The 17,456-nt window shown below is 41.9% G+C and overlaps 1 long non-coding RNA gene across 1 annotated transcript in view; it reads right to left on the reverse strand.

The window, feature by feature from the left end:
* Positions 1-17,456, reverse strand: part of LOC107201671 — an 80,072-nt gene that overhangs the window by 28,441 nt on the left and 34,175 nt on the right. Inside the window, exon 3 of the long non-coding RNA XR_001520318.2 lies at positions 13,968-14,129. This is a non-coding gene — a long non-coding RNA (uncharacterized LOC107201671). The remainder of the gene's footprint in view (positions 1-13,967; positions 14,130-17,456) is intronic.

Consider the following 17,456-nt stretch of genomic DNA (forward strand, 5'->3'; position numbering starts at 1 on the left):
CTCAAATTGTCTTTATTGTTGTATGATCTGCAAATGTGGTAGCTTTGTACTGCCAGACTCATTACCCCCTATTTATTTACAAGATCTTTGTTTACTGTGTGATAGGAATCTTTTGTCCATTCTGACTGCCAGCCTTCTGGAAGTCCTGGCTGCACTGCAGCCATCAAAGATATTAATTTTCATTTCAATGTAAGGTGAATGCTTGTGACAGGATAACACTGAAGAACAAGCCCTCTAAGTAGATCAGGACTGGTGAACTCCCAAATGCTTCAATGAAGGTTTTATGGGAAATCACATCACTCAATGAACTGTTGAACACTAGAACAATGCAAGGCCAAACTTTTTCCATACATGAGAGAAACTGAAGCAATTATCAGCCACAGTTCATATGAGAATTCATATACTCTTATACACACACTGAGTGTTTGACTCCATTAGAACACCCTCTGGCTTCAGCTCAACTATTTGAAGAATAAAATTCTACTTACTATGGGTAAGGTCAAAACTTCAAAAACCTCCTTAGTGCTAGAGGTGCCCCAAATTTTCTTATTGACATTTTTCCTTCTTTTCTCTAGAAATAGCTTTCCATCTGTTGAAAGTTGGACATAAATGTGTTTGCATTTTTTAATTACTAGAAAAGCAAGCACAAAATTAAGTAAACCAGGTTTTAAGGAAGTAAAAAAAGATAGTTCACTGAAAACATGTAACAGAAAATAATTCATTTTTGGAGGGGAACTGCTCTATTCAGTCCATTCAGCCTTAGTGAGTGTGGAAATAGCCACTTAAATCATTTTAGTCATGGGCTCGAGAATGTTATACCAAGCATCTGGACCCAGTGCCAAGCAAGTACTAACAAGACACAGTTACCTAAATAAATCAAGAGATGATCAGCTTCATCCTGAGCTCTCCCAGCTTGCTGGGAGGTTGTTCAATTGGCATCAAAGACTACAGAAGTCTTTATTTATTTTGACTATGGTTGAGTTTTTCTCTATTTTTTTTTTATTTTCTGCATGAGCTAAGGCACCTCTTCACTGCTGAAAAAGTACCTTCTCTACCTTCAGCCTTTATCTGACTCCAGCAGTGTGGAAAAGGAGGACAGAAAACAAACATTTCAGTAACCAAGCAGAGTGATTGAAAGGTTTCTGTGTCAGAGGTATCCTAACTACTTATTTAAATCCCTCGAATAAGAGGGATTCATGAGTGACATCTAGAGGTAATTCCTTAAGATGACTGGGGCAACTGCTGGCAGAAACTCAGGTACCTACCATGAGCACTGAGGTCTCACTTGCCAGCACAGGCACTGCTTGGACACACTGTGGGAGTTCAACTCGATGCAGCAGCACAGACTTGAACAAGCAGGCCAGGCCAAAAAATTTTAGAGGGGAATTATTTTCTGTAGAACTTCCCACCCAGTGTTTCAAAAGGCAAGTGGTGAAGCTTGAATGAAAACTTTCCATCCGAGTCAAATATGAAACCACTTTTCCCTGCAGAGCACTTAAGTATCTCTTTCCTCATTCTGCTCTGCTGGTATAAGATCCTTGGCCAGATCTCATCTCCCAAACTACCACATGTTTCTCCTCTTTCCCACACAATATATGAGAAAAACCTCATAAATAAAGGGTAGGAAGGAGGGTTGAAACACCTGGGCTACAACCCATAAAAGATGGTGAGATAGCATACAAGAGATTAAGTATAATATAAGCAGGATTTCAATCTAGTCACAAATTCCAACTTTTCATTTTGTTTCATGGAAAATGGGTTCAAAAACACGATGCCACCTCTAATTTGAAATTTCCAGGAACTTCTCCTTTAGGAGACCTCCAATAAAGCTGGAGAGGGACATTTTACAATGACATGTAGTTATTGGACAAGAGGGAATGAGGCTTTAAACTGAGAGAGGGCAGGTTTAGGTCAAGTAAGAAGAAGAAATTCTTTACTGTGAGCATGGTAAGGCTGCCAGAGAAGGCAGGCTATGAGCTGGGATGTAACACATCCAGCCAAGGATAACTAGATAAGGCAATATGAAATATGGTACCAGTCACTCTGCTTGAGCTGTGGCCATTTGGGACATCTCTAACTAGAAGGAGATAAGGGGGAAAGGTTCAAACTAAAAAAATCTACTACAAAGTGAGGGATACTAATGAAACACGACCATCTTGTACAATGCTGTAGACACGAGTTGCTCCGCGCAGGAACAGAGAAGAGCCAAACAGATAATGGAGTCCCTGCCTCCAGACCCACGGATACACTCCGAGCATTACAGAATCGGCTGGGGTGTGCCTGATAGCTGGAATGCTCTGAAGAGCAGGTAGCTCTTCAGCAGTTAATCTTTCTTTTTCATCATCTGCATTCGCCTGGCATGTTTGGACACATGCACCTGGTTTCTGTGCCATCAGGGAGCTCAGCCGTGGTTCACCTTTATCACATACCTGCAAAATGGTAGGTCTCTTCTTGTTTGCTCAGTTTGGAAGGATTCAAGATACCTAAAGAAAGCCTTTAATCTGTCATTTAAAATCTTATTGTGGTTTAATTCGTAAGGAATAATGCTATTTTCATAGTGTGCCAAAAGCACTGTTGGCAACAGTGAGGCAATTATTTATGTGGGTTATCAGTTCACAGAGTTGATTAAGTAACCTGAAATATGATGATAATGGCTTCCAGTAATGGCTCCATATCAAAAGGATAATAAATATTATTTGCTGCTCTTTCTTATAAGAAATGGGATATATTTCAGTCCTGTTGAAACAAAAGCAAAACTCCTATTGTTCTTTGGAAGAGTCTCCCAATAGCTCTAATTTCACATCATGTCTACTTCAATATGCTCCTTTTGTTGCATAAAGCTATGAATGATAAATTGAATATTATAGATACATCTGGATAACTGATGTTAAGTGCTAATCTGCTTTCAGAGCCCTGGAGTGACCTCTCCATGGTAGTGACTCGGTTTTTATTCCATGGCAAGGTACAGAGAACCAGCTGTATCCCTTTGCTTAGCATTATCCACATAACATCACACCCTAAGCTGCAGACATATTTTAGAAAATATTCAAAAATTACTTCCTGCTGTATTTTACTAAAGGAAACTAGATCCAGATTTTCTTATGATGGGTCTTGGTGAACTGGAGTTGATAAATTAACCAGCCTTACCACAAATAACATTTCTTATAATGATTCGTAGCTTTGTCCATCACAAATTACTCTGACCTGCCTTAAACCCACCAAGTGCCCAGTTATGAAATCTCTGTTCTCAGTGAGGGACACTCATCAGCAGAAGTTTTCCTTATTACTCTAATTATAGCATGAATAACACAGACCCCATTCAGAATTGACATTGATGGGCAGATTTGGATCACTTGTCAATGGCTCTGTTGTTGCAGTATTGGATCTTGGTGAGTAATCAGAAAAAAAATACAAATCTTAATTTAGAGCTACAGGTATAAAGAAATATATTTATTTAGAACTTTCAAGAATGGTTTGCAGAGACACTTTGGATGTGAAACCTTTTTCAAAATTTAATTAATCTAATCCATGAAATTGATCTAATTTCACCTGATCAATGAAAAAAGGACATACAGGATTTTCTTTGGGATAGGAAATCTGTAGAGGAGAGACTGTTACAAAAGCAAGAGCTCCTCTACTCGAAGGAGAGTTCTGAGCTGCTGTCAGCTGCTTTGAATGAGAGCCTGGAGGCTTTATGGACATTTCAGCTCATAACATAATTCCTACAGATCAAAACAGAGTTAAGTGAAAAAAAAAGAGTCAACGTCCTGCCTGAGGTATTTAATCTTCAATTATGTTAAAGAATAAGATCTGAATGAAGTCACAATATTGCAAAGCAGGTTGTTTATTTATAATAAAAATATAATTTGCAAAGAGACAAATGTTGCCAGTACCTGTAGGCAACAGACTTTTTAGTTTAAGCCCAAAGACCTAATCTGTACTTTTTAATGAAGAAGAATACCATTCCCATTATTTTTAAAGATGCCCCCACCATTAATAGTTTTCCATACATCTGCCCATCGGATCAGTTTGGATTCTAGTTCTTGCCTCTTTGTGCTTCACTTCAGTGAGTGTCTGCTGAATTAGGAGACACATTTAAAGGATAACATAGGGCTGGGACATAAAACTGATTGACAGAACACAAAGATGAGGGCTGTTACCTCTGAAACCACTGTACAAAGTAGCAATTCATATCAAAGAGCAAAACCTCGGCAATGTTGATGTGTTTGATAATGTTTTAAATAAATGTCACTCTACTAGGTCTAGTGCAACAATATTAAGATTACTTCATGGTTTTCTTTCAAATACTTCTTTTCCTAACAGAAGGGAATTTATTTTTATTGAAAGCCTGTGATTTTTATTGAGCTTTCAAGAAGTGTTGAATGTTTCTCATGAAGGTTTTTGGTGCATATTTTGGTATCTAATTCAACATTCAAATCAATGGGAAGCTGATTCAGAATTTGAATCTAAATGCAATGCTGAACATGGGCTCAAGAGTATAAATGCTGGATATTTAACTACTAAAAGTGTTGATCATTCTTGCCTTATAGGGATTTCCCATTTCAGCGAAATTTGAAGTACTCTAAGAAAGGGTTTAATTTATGATGGACAAATATGCAAGTGCTACTGAAACAAGAAGGAATCCTAGTTTTTCCTACCAGAAACCTGCAGGAATTAAGGTTGCAGCCCACTCAGATTGGAGTACACTAGGCATAAAACACCACACTAGTATGTTTCTGCAACAATTTACACTCCAAAGATCATACCTCCATTCATCACAAATATGGATGGGCCAGAAGATCTCCAGGTTTGATATAACCAGACCTTACCAACCAAGCAAGGACAGGAGAGTTAGAGAAACAGCCACATAACTGCTTGGCATGCTGTTGGGAGGAGACAGAGAGTCCAGTACACACTGTCCACTCTGGCACATCAAACCTGCCCAAATGCCTGAGCAAAATGCTTACAGCTCCATGCTCTGGGTTTATACTCTATTCGTAAAAACACAGATCAAATCCCTGTGGGACACAGAACACTGGTGCTGTGCTAGAAAAAATAAAGTTGATGACTGTTTTTCTGAGAAAACCCTAGTCTAGGCAATCACTCCATGTTTTATTCTTTTGTTCAGTGCTTCTGTTGCCATATGTGTCTGCAATTTAACTGAAAGGGAAACAGCTCTCACACACTCTCCCCAAAGAGGAGACACAGACACTTCACACTCCAAAGCTTTAACTGAATGAAGGAGTGCAAAGATGTGCTTGGAGGAGTAATTTGAGGCATCCTGGAGAATCAGGCCAATGCTCAGCTCCAGTCTCCATCCTCCTACTTCAGTGCCTGGGGCTGTATTGGTTGGTTTATCACATCAAGGATTGCTGTCAGAGTGTCACTGGGGCTGGATTTATGCACTGTGTCACAACCAGTCAATGCAGTGTAACTGCAAAAGAGATTTAAAGTATCATGTCAAGCTTATGCTGTGAAGCTACAAAAGAGGTCACTTTGCACTTGAAAACCTCTGCATAATCCACCAGGAATATAGGGACCATAGTCCAGCATGTGGAGGTAAATATGGTGGATGCTGTCTGTGCTGTCTATCTCTGTTCTAGAGCAGGTTACACCACGCCCTTGTGAGTACCACCATCGCTTGTGGTGACATAACTGAATTTTATTTGAGTGACCTGATCTATGGCTATTGGGAAGCTACAGGTGACTGACAGAGGAGGCTCCATTTAGAGACCAGGTAACCAGGAGGGGAACAGACCTGGGGCCTCCTTCCAGCTGCATCACGTCAGTGCAGCTCCACAGATACCCATCCACTCTGACACTTTCAAGTGATACCTGCCCAAACAGTTTCTGACAGGGGATTCTGACCCTTTATCCTCCAGTTACCATTAGTTACCTTTTGCCTAAACAAAAACATTGAGACACATCCTCTGGGCTCCATGATGACTGTCCACCCCAGCTTCTCCTGTCTCCTTTCTTCACCAGTGTGTACCCACTCTACTCTCAACCTCATTTCCCTCCCTGTAATTCGGTGATTCATCTGTAGCCTCGGGGAAGGGCACCTGACTTCATTGCTTAACTGCTGTTAACAAGTTGCTGCACAAATCACCTGGCATTGCAGGATGAGACTGCCAACAACTTTCTACTAGAGCTACAGGGAGCAGGTTTGAATGCCAGCATTCTTATGAAAATCTTATTTTGTTTATGATGGGGTTATTTCAAGTGTATTGCAGTGCTAGAAGTTGGCAAATCAAGCCAGCTTTATGAAAAGCACCCTCAAAAAAATAGGTCCCATTCAGTTGTTAGTTTCCTTACTAAGTCTGCTAGCTGATGTGACTTCAATGTGGATGTCATCTTCTGTGGCAGATTTCACTCCCCTGCCTGTAACACTTGGGAGGTCTTTGTCCCCTCCATGTCACTCCTGGCTTTACCAGCTCTCATCTCACATGTTCTCACATCTCTGTAACCCTCAGAGAAGGGGTAGAGAGGTCAGGAGGCCACTTAGTATGAAATACAGTGTCTGCCTTCCTCCTCTTCTTGTTCAGGGTCTGTGAGTGACTGGATAGGGGAAGAGGGTCAGGCTCTTCTGTAGCCCATTCTACCTCAGTCAGTTCAAACAGTAAACTTGTTTGAACTTAAAATAACTTTCCAAATCCTACCTGTCTCAGTTCTAGAAAATACAGAAATTGCAGTGTCACGATGGAAAGAAGAATCATGTTTGCAAAGTTACTTAGCTGAGGAGGAATGCCAACATGGCACACCTGAAGCAGTGCTGGAATGAAGAATACCAAAGCACAAACCACCCCTCCGGTTCAGCCCCAACGTGGAAATGAACAGCTCTGCCAGCTTCCATGTAATTTATTGCTAGGAAAATAAGGGATAGACACAGATATCCCCTTTCATGATGAACAGATCCGTACTGGGTTGTGGCATCCTATGTTTTATGTGAGCAGGAGACTTGTCCTGATATAAATCACAGGGCACCAAAGCCAGCCAGCTGCAACCGCCCAGAAATAGCTGCACACTGAAGGACAACTGCTTCAAAGACAGTCCTTATCAACCCAAGACACATTTACTTTGGGATCCTGCTTAGTTTTAATCACTCTGACAGGTTTGGCTTGTAAAATCATTCTGCCTGTTTATCTGTACATAAGTAAAATCCATGTGGACGTCCACCCCCAAGGACCTAAAGCTGCAAACGCACATAAATAACTTCAGCTGCACGACTGCTCTCCTTGGGTAAACAGCAGGGAGAAAGAAGAGGTACTTACAATATTGACATAAGAATGAAATTGTCCATGACTAACCTGAGGATGAAAATGAGGGAAGATTATTTAACTATCAGCTGAAGCAGGCAATGGAATAACTTTCCAGCAGGAGGGATGGCAGGTGAAAAGTCAGAAAGTGTTACACTAATGCTTGGCCATTTTACTAGAGGAGTTTTGAGCCTTGCCTGTCACACCACAGGGCTGGAATCAGTGACCTGTGAGGACTCTTTTGGCCCAGGGTTTGTACGTGACTGAAGTTACTCAAAGCGTAAATGTTTATAGGATGAGCCGGGAGCTTGCGTCAGCACAGCTGGCAAAATTCCATGGGTGCTTCATCCATCCCACTGAACTCCATAAACATGGAAGGATAACTTCCTAGCAAAAATGCACATAACACACACACACACACTTCAGTTTTATAAAAATTGGTAATTTTTGTGTGGCAGTTGAAAGTGGAAAAAAGTTACTAGCTATATGTATTTTAACATATATTGTAAATGAGTTGTATTTCTGCTGCAAATTATGTATGTATTTATGCACACATGCTGATGAGAAAGCCAAGTAACTTTCACTGTACTCTGACATCAATTAGATTAATATTCTTGTTAAAGGAAACTGAAGGAATGTGTTGAACACATGATTTCTTCAGATGTCCACACAGTACTCAGGAACTTTTTAATGTATTAACTGAGTATGATGTGGGCACTGTGCCCCACAACTTCCAACAGGGATTATGCCCCAGGCCAGGAAGGATATGGACTGTCACAGCAGAAATCACCAAGAAGAGGAATAGGATTAAGGTCTGAAGGTCCCCACGTGACTTCACTCCTACATGACTTGGGTCCCTTGATAGTGTTACCTGTAGCATATATTGAATTGACAACATTAAAAAGACAACATTAAAAGAAGACCTGAATGGTCAAAAGTGAGCAACCAAAAATCAGAATATTCCCAGCCTAAGCCTGAACTGGCAATACAAACAATAGTATTTATTATGGATATAACGAACTTCATGCCCAGTTCTGACAATCTTCAGGGCACTTGGACCTGCCAGCACTTTAGAGCCTGAGAAAAGGTTCCCTTCTCCCTACAGACTATTTCACACAGAACATTTTTTTAGTCACATGAGAAAGCACCCTTTGGTGAGATAATAATGGAAAAGATACTTTGGATCTCACTGAAGCCTTGCTGATTTCTATCAGGATTTCTATCAGGACATTAAAGCTTCAAAACTGTGTAAGATGCAACATTTAGATATAATGCAATGTATTTATAGCTAATTTTACCATAACATAAAGGCTGCACTTATAATAAAAAGAATTTAGTAATAAATTTCTTTTATGCTAATAACTGACTTCTAAGAGAACAAGATGAGTATTTCCATAAAATAGAGGAAGACACCCTGGCTCTGTAGTTACTAATCATCAGTCATAACAGCTCAAAATGGATATAAAATGCTCTCACAAAACAACTTTCCATTCTCCCTGTCTTTGTGTCAAGATAACACTGACTCACTGTCAAGGAGAATCAGACTCAAAATCTTTCAGGGTTGATGTTTAGGGATAGAGGGGGATTTCCCCAACTTTGTTATTTCTAAATGCAAAGATCAATTCACTTGTTTATTTGCATTTGCATCTGATCTTTTGATCAGTGGCAATGTTAATGATAAAACTATGAGAGCCTGCAAATGAGAGATCCGTTTGCCAGACCTCTTTCTTACTTAGGTTAGAGATTTCCTTAAAAAAATACCAATTTTGTTACTGTAAAAGAACTAGCTTGGAGAGAGGCTTCTTGGCCTGGGTGTTTCCTGTAGAACAATTCTGACTCCTGCTGTGGGAGAAACTCCTCCTTGTCCTGCCCCAAGGGTGAAAGATACTGCCAGGGAATTACAGCAATTAACCTCCCGGTCCCTGTCAAGCTCCAACCATCCCAATGAGTTATTAGTCCCTTAGGACTCAAGAGACCTCAGGGAGACTGAAAAGCTCTCCTCCTTCTGCAGATGACCCAACCCATAACCACAAAGAAGAGGCAGAGGAGCAGACTTTGCCCAAGCCAGGCTTGGAAACTGTGGGGCACCAGTGAGACCATGGGGTGGGTGGCTCAGGAGGTTCCCCTGCCCCACCTGGAGGCGGGAGGTTCCTGCCCAGTGCTCACAGAGCCGCGTGTGATCCCACAGCGCTTCTCCCCAGCCACTGAGCACTCCCAGCCATTTGGACTGTGGGCAGCCTGCAGGACAAGCTGCCACACCAACTGCAGCTGCAGCACAGCGGGGTGTGCCAGGAAGCCCTGGCAGGAGGCTGGTCTGGGCTAGGCTGCTCCTGCACACACCTATGGGTGCTTGGAGGAGAGCAGCTCAGGCTGTCCAGCAGTGCAGGCAGGGCAGGAGCTGGGCTGGACCCCACAGACTCTGGGAGTCACCATGAAGGTCCATCTGAGCAGGGCTTTGTGCATCCCTGTGTTCCACAAGAGCTGCTCTGGTAGCACAGGGAGCTGGCAGAGCACATGGAATTGCTGGGAACCCCTGGGAAGGGAGGCTGGGCCTCAGCTGCTGCTGCATAGGCACAGAACAGAAGTGGAACAAGTTTCATGCTCAGAACACCCATCTGAGCTGGAATCTGCCCACTGAAGGACAGGCTGAGCTCTCACCTCAGATGAAGGCAAGAAGAAAAAAGAGAATACCTGAGCTGTTCTCATTGTTGGGGAGCAAGTGATCCCAACCACTGCATCACATTCACAGCAGTACAGTTGGGTCTGAGCAGAAAAACACCATTTTCCCATCCTCAGAGCTGGTGATTTACCCCGTGACAGCCATATCAGGGCACTTCTGTACCATGCTATCCATGGTGCCCCAGTAATGACAATGCATTACATTTTATACAAGTAAAGGCTGTTTTACCTTTTTCATTTTCTCTACTCTTCATAAAGTATCAGTTCATGTGTTTCATACTATAACCCACTGCTGAAGACAAAAGCTGTGCTAATTTGAAGTTGACCCTTTACCCAAGCAGATCTCTACCATGCCCATGTCATACATGGTGGCAGCAAGGTCAGAATTAATATTTGGAAAATAAAGGTAGCATCACACTGAACACCAGAAAATTAAATCCCTCTGCACAGATTTACACAAACACACACACAAGGAAAGCTACCAGGCAGGTAGCACCTCAGGGAGTATCTGTGTCCCTGTTGCCATTCAGCCTCAGTGTGAGCAGGATTATTCTTCCATTCTCCCAGGAATTTGTAAACTTTCCCAACCAGTTCTAAATGAAGAAGAAGTAGCACATGCAACAACTAAAGGAAAGTCTGAGCAAAACTGTCTGTAACCACTTAAGATTCAAGTACGCCAGAAGTTCCTAAGTCATCTGATCCTAATTTCTGAAGAATTTAAATGGGACTTGTGCTACGCTATATGCCAGAAACTATAAATACAATGCTTTCTCTTATCAATCTCTTCTCCTGCTTTAGGCAGCTTGATAGCATTAGCTCAATATCTGCATTATTCCTCCTTCCTTCCCTAAACAGGGCGCAAGGAACCTGTGAGAGTTCCCCGCTGATTTATGTCCAAAGCCGAAGGTGAAACTGCTGGATTAGAAGATCGCACTGCATAGGAACTAGAAGCCAGCCCACACAGGCTTTACAGGAAGAAATTATAGAAAAAGGCAAACACAAGAGAAAACTTAGAGCAGGGATAAATTAGCAAATGGCAAAGTTCACCGGGAGGGAAGGCTTGCGTGCTAGGCTGTGTGTTTACAGCGCTCGCTCCGGTGCATGCACAGCTCCGTTGATGTGCTCCTGCCGAGAGCAGCTGGGACTCCCCGCTCACACTGCCAGCACTAGGCTGAAGACAGGAATTTCAGATAATGTAGCAAGGACAGAGCATCTAGAGCTATAAAAACACTCAAAACAGTCTGCTGGGCAAAATAGGTGAGCAGTGGAGCTGAAGATTTGTCTTTAGCCAAAGTCGCATAGTTCAGAATTGTATTTCAGAAATGTGCTACAGATTTTCTTTTTAAGCTGAAATCTAAAAGTCCATTGATCTGTAAAATTTAAATATTCCTCTTCCTACCAGTCTGGACTCCAGAGTGCTTTGTCTCCTGATCACATGAATCAGCTGGGCTCAGATGAGCCAGTGAACCACGCAAACAGAAAAGAATAAGTTGATCAGAATTTCAAGCTGCCTTAAGACACGGCATGTCCCTAAATATCTATTGCTAAATACAGTCTAATGTTCACAGGATTAGAAATGATTTGCTTTTTAGTCATACCAACAACAAAAGATATTTCCATTTTAGGAATGTCGATATTTCATCTCTGTTCCAAGAAGGGAATGTCAGCTAAAAAAAAGTCACAGAATTCCAGTTCCACTCAAATTTTTGTCTGTGACAAGGATATTAAATACAAAGATTCAATTTTTATTTTCTCAAATGGAATATTCAAAATTCAACATAAGCAAGTTATTGTATTATCCAACAATTAGACAGATGAAATAAAATGAGATGCAATGAAGCATTTTATAATGACATTATAAGAAAATCAGAAGCAAATATTTATAGATGTAGGAAGATATAGCTGTGCTATCTTTGGGCTGGAACAGCCTTGGGGGGTTTGATTGTTGAACCAAAACACAGTATTTTTTTCAATTAGAGAAAATGTTAAAATAAATTAATATTCATAGTCTCAACTGTTCCTTAGTTTCCTTTGTGATTACATAATCTTTCTGAAAACCTCTTAAAGTTTAAGCCATTTTTCATATAAAAGTAATTGCAAAAAATCACATTGCATATCATCTTTTGATTATATTGAAGCAAAGCATTGTGTTTTTACCTGCAGGAAAGACTGACATCTGAAAAAAATTCACTTTGTCTGACTTATAAATTTTAAAAAACCCCACAACTACTGTCACAAATACTGGCACTCTTTGAGTAACTGCTGTGGCAGGAGGAAGAGCTAACACAAGAATCTAATTCAGAAGACTTCCAGTCCAAGCTCTACTGATCAGATATTTTTTAACCCATCTCAGTAAAACATCAAAATCAAATAGGTCAAGATTTACCAGATCCTCTAATCTACTTCCTCTTGAAACACATCCCTTTATCATTTATCTCTTTAAGACTATTGGCACTTTCTCTAGACTCCATTGTACTTAAAATGTTGGCATTCACAAGAACACCTCAGAGATGCTGTTTCTTTAATGAGTCTTGTCTCTTAATTTCCTGAAAATTCTCATCAATTCCTTTCTCTTTTGCTTGCTTAAAGGCAAAACTTAAAAATCAACCTTTCTGTTCCACTTCAATTGACATCTCTTTATCACCAAACACTCCACTGAAATCCTATTTGCCAAAATGTATAACTGGGAAACTATGCGACCTGGAAAACTCAGATGAGCAAATTCTGACACATTTCACTCTGCTTGGCAAAAAAAGCAAAAAGACAACTGGTTCATAGAGATGTAACTCCAACCCAGAAGTGTTTGCGTCACCACAAAGCAGGAAAGCAGAGTGGTGAGAAGAGCTAAGCACTCCGGAATATTTCCTAAATCCAATATGGTAGCAAGCAGCCCTGTTGCTGTCAATTCTGCATCCCCATCTGCTGTCCTGTAATGGTTTTAATGAAAGCTCTTACACATGGCGCTTAAAATAAGCCATGTGTCTGCTGGGGTGAATTAAAAGATGTAAATGCAGTGTAATTCGCCAAAGGATATAACAGTGTCAATATAAGAGCTGGCTCTGTCAGGCAGCAACAGGTTCCAGCTGGGGCAGCCTCACAGAACAAAGACAGCCCCTGGCTTCATTCTGGTCTGTGCTTCTGAAGTCCCAAACTGGGTGAAAGAGAAGGAAAGCTGAGGAGCTGGAGCAGATGTGTGATACCCAGCTGAGTGCACAGGGACACTCCCACAGCAACCTCGGTGTCCACGTGGCCAGTTCCGAGTGGAGCCATGTACTCCAGGGATGGAGTACACAGGCACAGAGAACCCTGGAGCAGGACTCATCCCTTCAACAGCCCTTCCCCTCTCTGCTGCTGCTGGCCACAACCTGAATCAGCTGCTTTAGACAGACAGGGATACAGCACAGCAGCTCAGCTCTGAACTCTGCAGCTGAGGAAGGACAGGATTTCTAAAAGTGCTCCAGTAAAACACTGATGGTTTGAGAAGCCCACAGAAACCCAACAGTGCTCCTCTTCCTAATATCTTTCCAACCTCTTCCCACTAAATTAGATACATGGGTGAGAAGGAATTAAATCTAAAGATTGCTCATTGCACAATGAATATTTGTCCTGCAACAGCACTGGCTGTGAGGAAAGGGGGGTAAAGACCAACATTCCTAATGACCATGTCTATTCCCTATGACCTTTCCCCTCTTAATCAGACCACCTAGATTCACGCTGACAACTACATTCTTCAAGACTTCTGTTCCACCAGAAAACCTAGGAAAACTTATCCCAATTTTCAGAGCCCTGTAAAGATGAGATTGACTCTGCACATCATATGAGCTTACAGTAATCACAAATCCATGAGAAACAACCTAGATAACAATCCACATTTTTGGATTGGTTGGTTACCTTGTTTTTAGGGAAAAAAAAAATTATTTTAGTTTTCTTAGAGTATTTACCACAGAAAATTCCTGATCTGTGACTAGAGCTTGCGGGTGTTAACACAAATTACATAACATTCCCCAAATCTGAATTAATTCACAGACTTACCAGAGGCTCTCTTGCAATGATTTTCTCTTGAAGTTTGATTGAGATGACAGATGATGACTCTTATCTTTCGATTACAGCCGTGATGGTCTGATAAAGACTATAAAACTGCAACCATTAAATTTTTCGTCCCTGAATTCCCCCTGAGCAGTCTCCTGAGATCACCTGAAACAGATAAAAACAGAGATGTGAAGAGCACGCAATGGAACTGTTCCAGAACTGATACTGATAATATTACTTGGCTTTACATTTATGCTAATATCAATTAAGCAAGTTTTATTAATACTTGCTGTCATTTCTTGGAGCTGCCTTACAAAGCAAGCTATACTAGAAGCTTTCACTTTGCACTTATGAAGAAAACCAAGGACCTTCCACACTCGTGCTCTGTGTGGTGTGGCAGGAGAGGCAGGCTTCAGAGAGAGGGTAAGGCAAACTAAACAAGAGCAGCAACGGGGAAAATGCTGCACAGTCATATTCACATTCATATATTCCATAGATTATCCTCATTATACTCAAAAACACTGATCAGAAATTTCAATTGTGTATTTTCAACCAGCCCTCCCAAACCTTCATAGAATAGCTACAGGAGGGGTTTTTCCCGTGATTGTAACCAAACTGCACATCAGCAAAATTCAGGAGCCATTGTTAACTATTCTCTTTCCTTTTGCTTGTCTACAGAAAGTTGCCAAATCCCAATTTATCATCATCCCTTCAAGAGTTTCTCTGCCCAACCTGCAGGACCACCAGTCTTACAACATTATTCTTGAAATACAATGTCTTTCTTTCTGCTGCTACCATCAAACCCTACCAAATAGCTTCCCCTTTTCTTCAGACAACCCAATTTCACTTCCCCTAAGTTTTCCAAAGAACTGCTTTGATGTAATTGGGTTATAAGGAATGATACAGCATCTGGGCAGAGCAGTAGAGATAATCCTGAAGAATCACAGAACAGCTGGGATGGGAAAGAACCTTAAAGACCATTCAGTTCCAGCCCCCCTGCCATGGTCAGGGACATCTTCCACTAAACCATGTTGTTCCAAGCCCTGCCCAGCTTGGCCTTGAGAGCCAAGTTGAGAACCCACCACTAGTTGGTCTTCTGGAAGTTTTCTTTTGAAGACTGATTATCATTTACTAGCTACCTAAATTGGACACTGATATAACTGATGATTACATTCACAGCAACAGAAAAATAAAACAACAAGAAGTACATAGCATATCTATAGCTCCCATAACCTTAGTGTAAGCACCTTTGAATTTCTGGCCTAGTGTGGTGCTGACGTCCTCATCTAATGAAAATCACTGAGACTTGAAGAAGATGAGTGACTTTCCCAGGAGATGCTATAAATTCTGGAGCAGTACAGGGATCTCAAAACATAAATTACAGCCAAACTTGCTGAATGTGGAGAAATGAAAACGAGTCAAAGACTGTGAATTCTAGCTTTGCTGAATATTCACACTCCTCTGCTTTACCCAGAAGCACAACAAGCACAACATGTTGTGTACAACATGTGCAGCAAGCACCAAGACCAGTTGTACTCCAGAATGTTCTGGTTTCACCTGAAATCAGCCTTTCTGAGCTCATCTAAACTGTGTCCTCGTGACTGCATGAACTTCAAAGAGCACTTTGAAGACCACACAGCTCTTCCTGCAAACAAGCCAGCAGGACAAGAACAACCCCTACCAATAACGTCGTAGAGGAGAGACCACACAGAAGATTCCTGCAGAGCCCTTTGGGCTTAAAGATGTAGGGGGTCTGAACTCCCTGCCGCTGAGGCCGATCCGCGGCAGCTCCAAGAATCCCCCGTGCGTGGCATGTGGTGAGCTCTGTGCCCACATGGATGGGTGGAGAGCTCCAGATGAGCTCTGTCGATCAGATACCTCTGCTGGGTCTGCCCCAGCTTGCAGCATGCCCTCCTCAAAGCTAAACAGAGCCCAGAGAGAGTTCACACCCCAGTACCTGACAGGCTGCCAGCTACGGCAGTCTCGTAGCCACTGGGAAAGCTTTGGGACCAGGTGCTGCTTCACAGCAAGCTGGGGGGTTCTACCCTAGACAATCCCCATGGCAAAAAACAGCATCACCCCTTGGATGAGTGAAAATTATAGGACACACAAACCATCATAACACCCATCTTTGGAAGATGCCCACAAGTGAGGGATGGAAGGAAAACATCTGGTTTAAAAGCCCTACAGCTCTCAGGTCACCGAGCAGTGTAGTGACCCAATATTTAGGGAGCTGTGAACAGCTGAACTATGAAGCTTCACTAGCAAGAACTTGTGAAATCATAAAAAAAAAACTGATGGGAAGGGAGAGGATACAGACAAGGGCCTTGTGACCGTGGCACAATGACAACTTTTTGCACATTATCCTTGGCAGGTCCTACCTCTGGGCCTTCAGGTCAACAGACACAACTTGCTGTGGCAGCAGAGGCTCTTGGTGCTTGAAGGCAGCAGACTGCGAAGTGCTGAGGAGATTGGGCAGAATAAAGGAATAGGGCAATTCACCGTGTCTCTCTTTGCAAACTGCCACCTGGTGACTTGCAGTTGTCTTAAAATGAGTGGTTGCTAATTACATTTCTGTGATTGGTAATAGCTAAAAGCAGTTATTTTCTGAAATGTCACCAAGCCACCATGTCTGGACTGTGGTCAGTGAAATGCAGCCAGGAGCTGGGATGGTTAGTTTTGGCCCATCACACAAGCTATAGGCATAACTTTTCCCAGTATGGCCTGATTTTTGTCAGAGGCTTATGGTTTGAGCTAATCTTCATTTCCTTATTGCCCTGGGTTCAAAGAAAATTTTTCTTTGTTTGAAACTGGAATTTTACCCAGAGTGAAAGGAGGAAGGTAGAAGGGGAGAGAAAGGTAACATTCCCGAGAGGAAAGGCTGGACGTGGTGGAACAGCTCTGCTGCGGAAGTCAGGAAGAATTATTGATTGCTTCACTTCAGGAATCAGAGGTGCATCCTCAGACACAAAGATGCCTTATGGAAAATGCAGTTCTGGATTAATTGTGTGCTTTTTATCCTGTACCCCCCTGACATGACACAATCTTTTCTTGCTGTCCACTTATTTCCCCTTTGCTTTTCCCAGAGCACAGAAGATACCGATATTTTTACTATTTGTCCTCATTTGGTATACACTTGTTACACAAAACACCAAATTTGGTGATGTTGAAATCACACTTTTTTCCAATTATTTCCAAGGCTGGCAAGGATTTTGCATAACCCTTGAATGAAACATAAAGGTTACTGACCTAACTGCAGCCTTCCCGTACCTGAAGGGAGTTTGCAAGAAAGATAGAAACTTTTTACAAGGGTCTGGAGTGACAGGACAAGGAGGAATGGCTTCACCCTGAAAGAGGGAAGGTTTAGATAGGATATTATGAAGAAATTCTTTACTGTGAGGCTGGTGAGGCCATGGCACAGGTTGCCCAGAGAAGCTGTGGCTGCCCCATTCCTGTAAAATCCAGGAAGTGTTCAAGGCCAAGTTGGACAGG

Source organism: Parus major, chromosome 3, assembly GCF_001522545.3.
Source record: "Parus major isolate Abel chromosome 3, Parus_major1.1, whole genome shotgun sequence".
NCBI lineage: Eukaryota > Metazoa > Chordata > Aves > Passeriformes > Paridae > Parus > Parus major.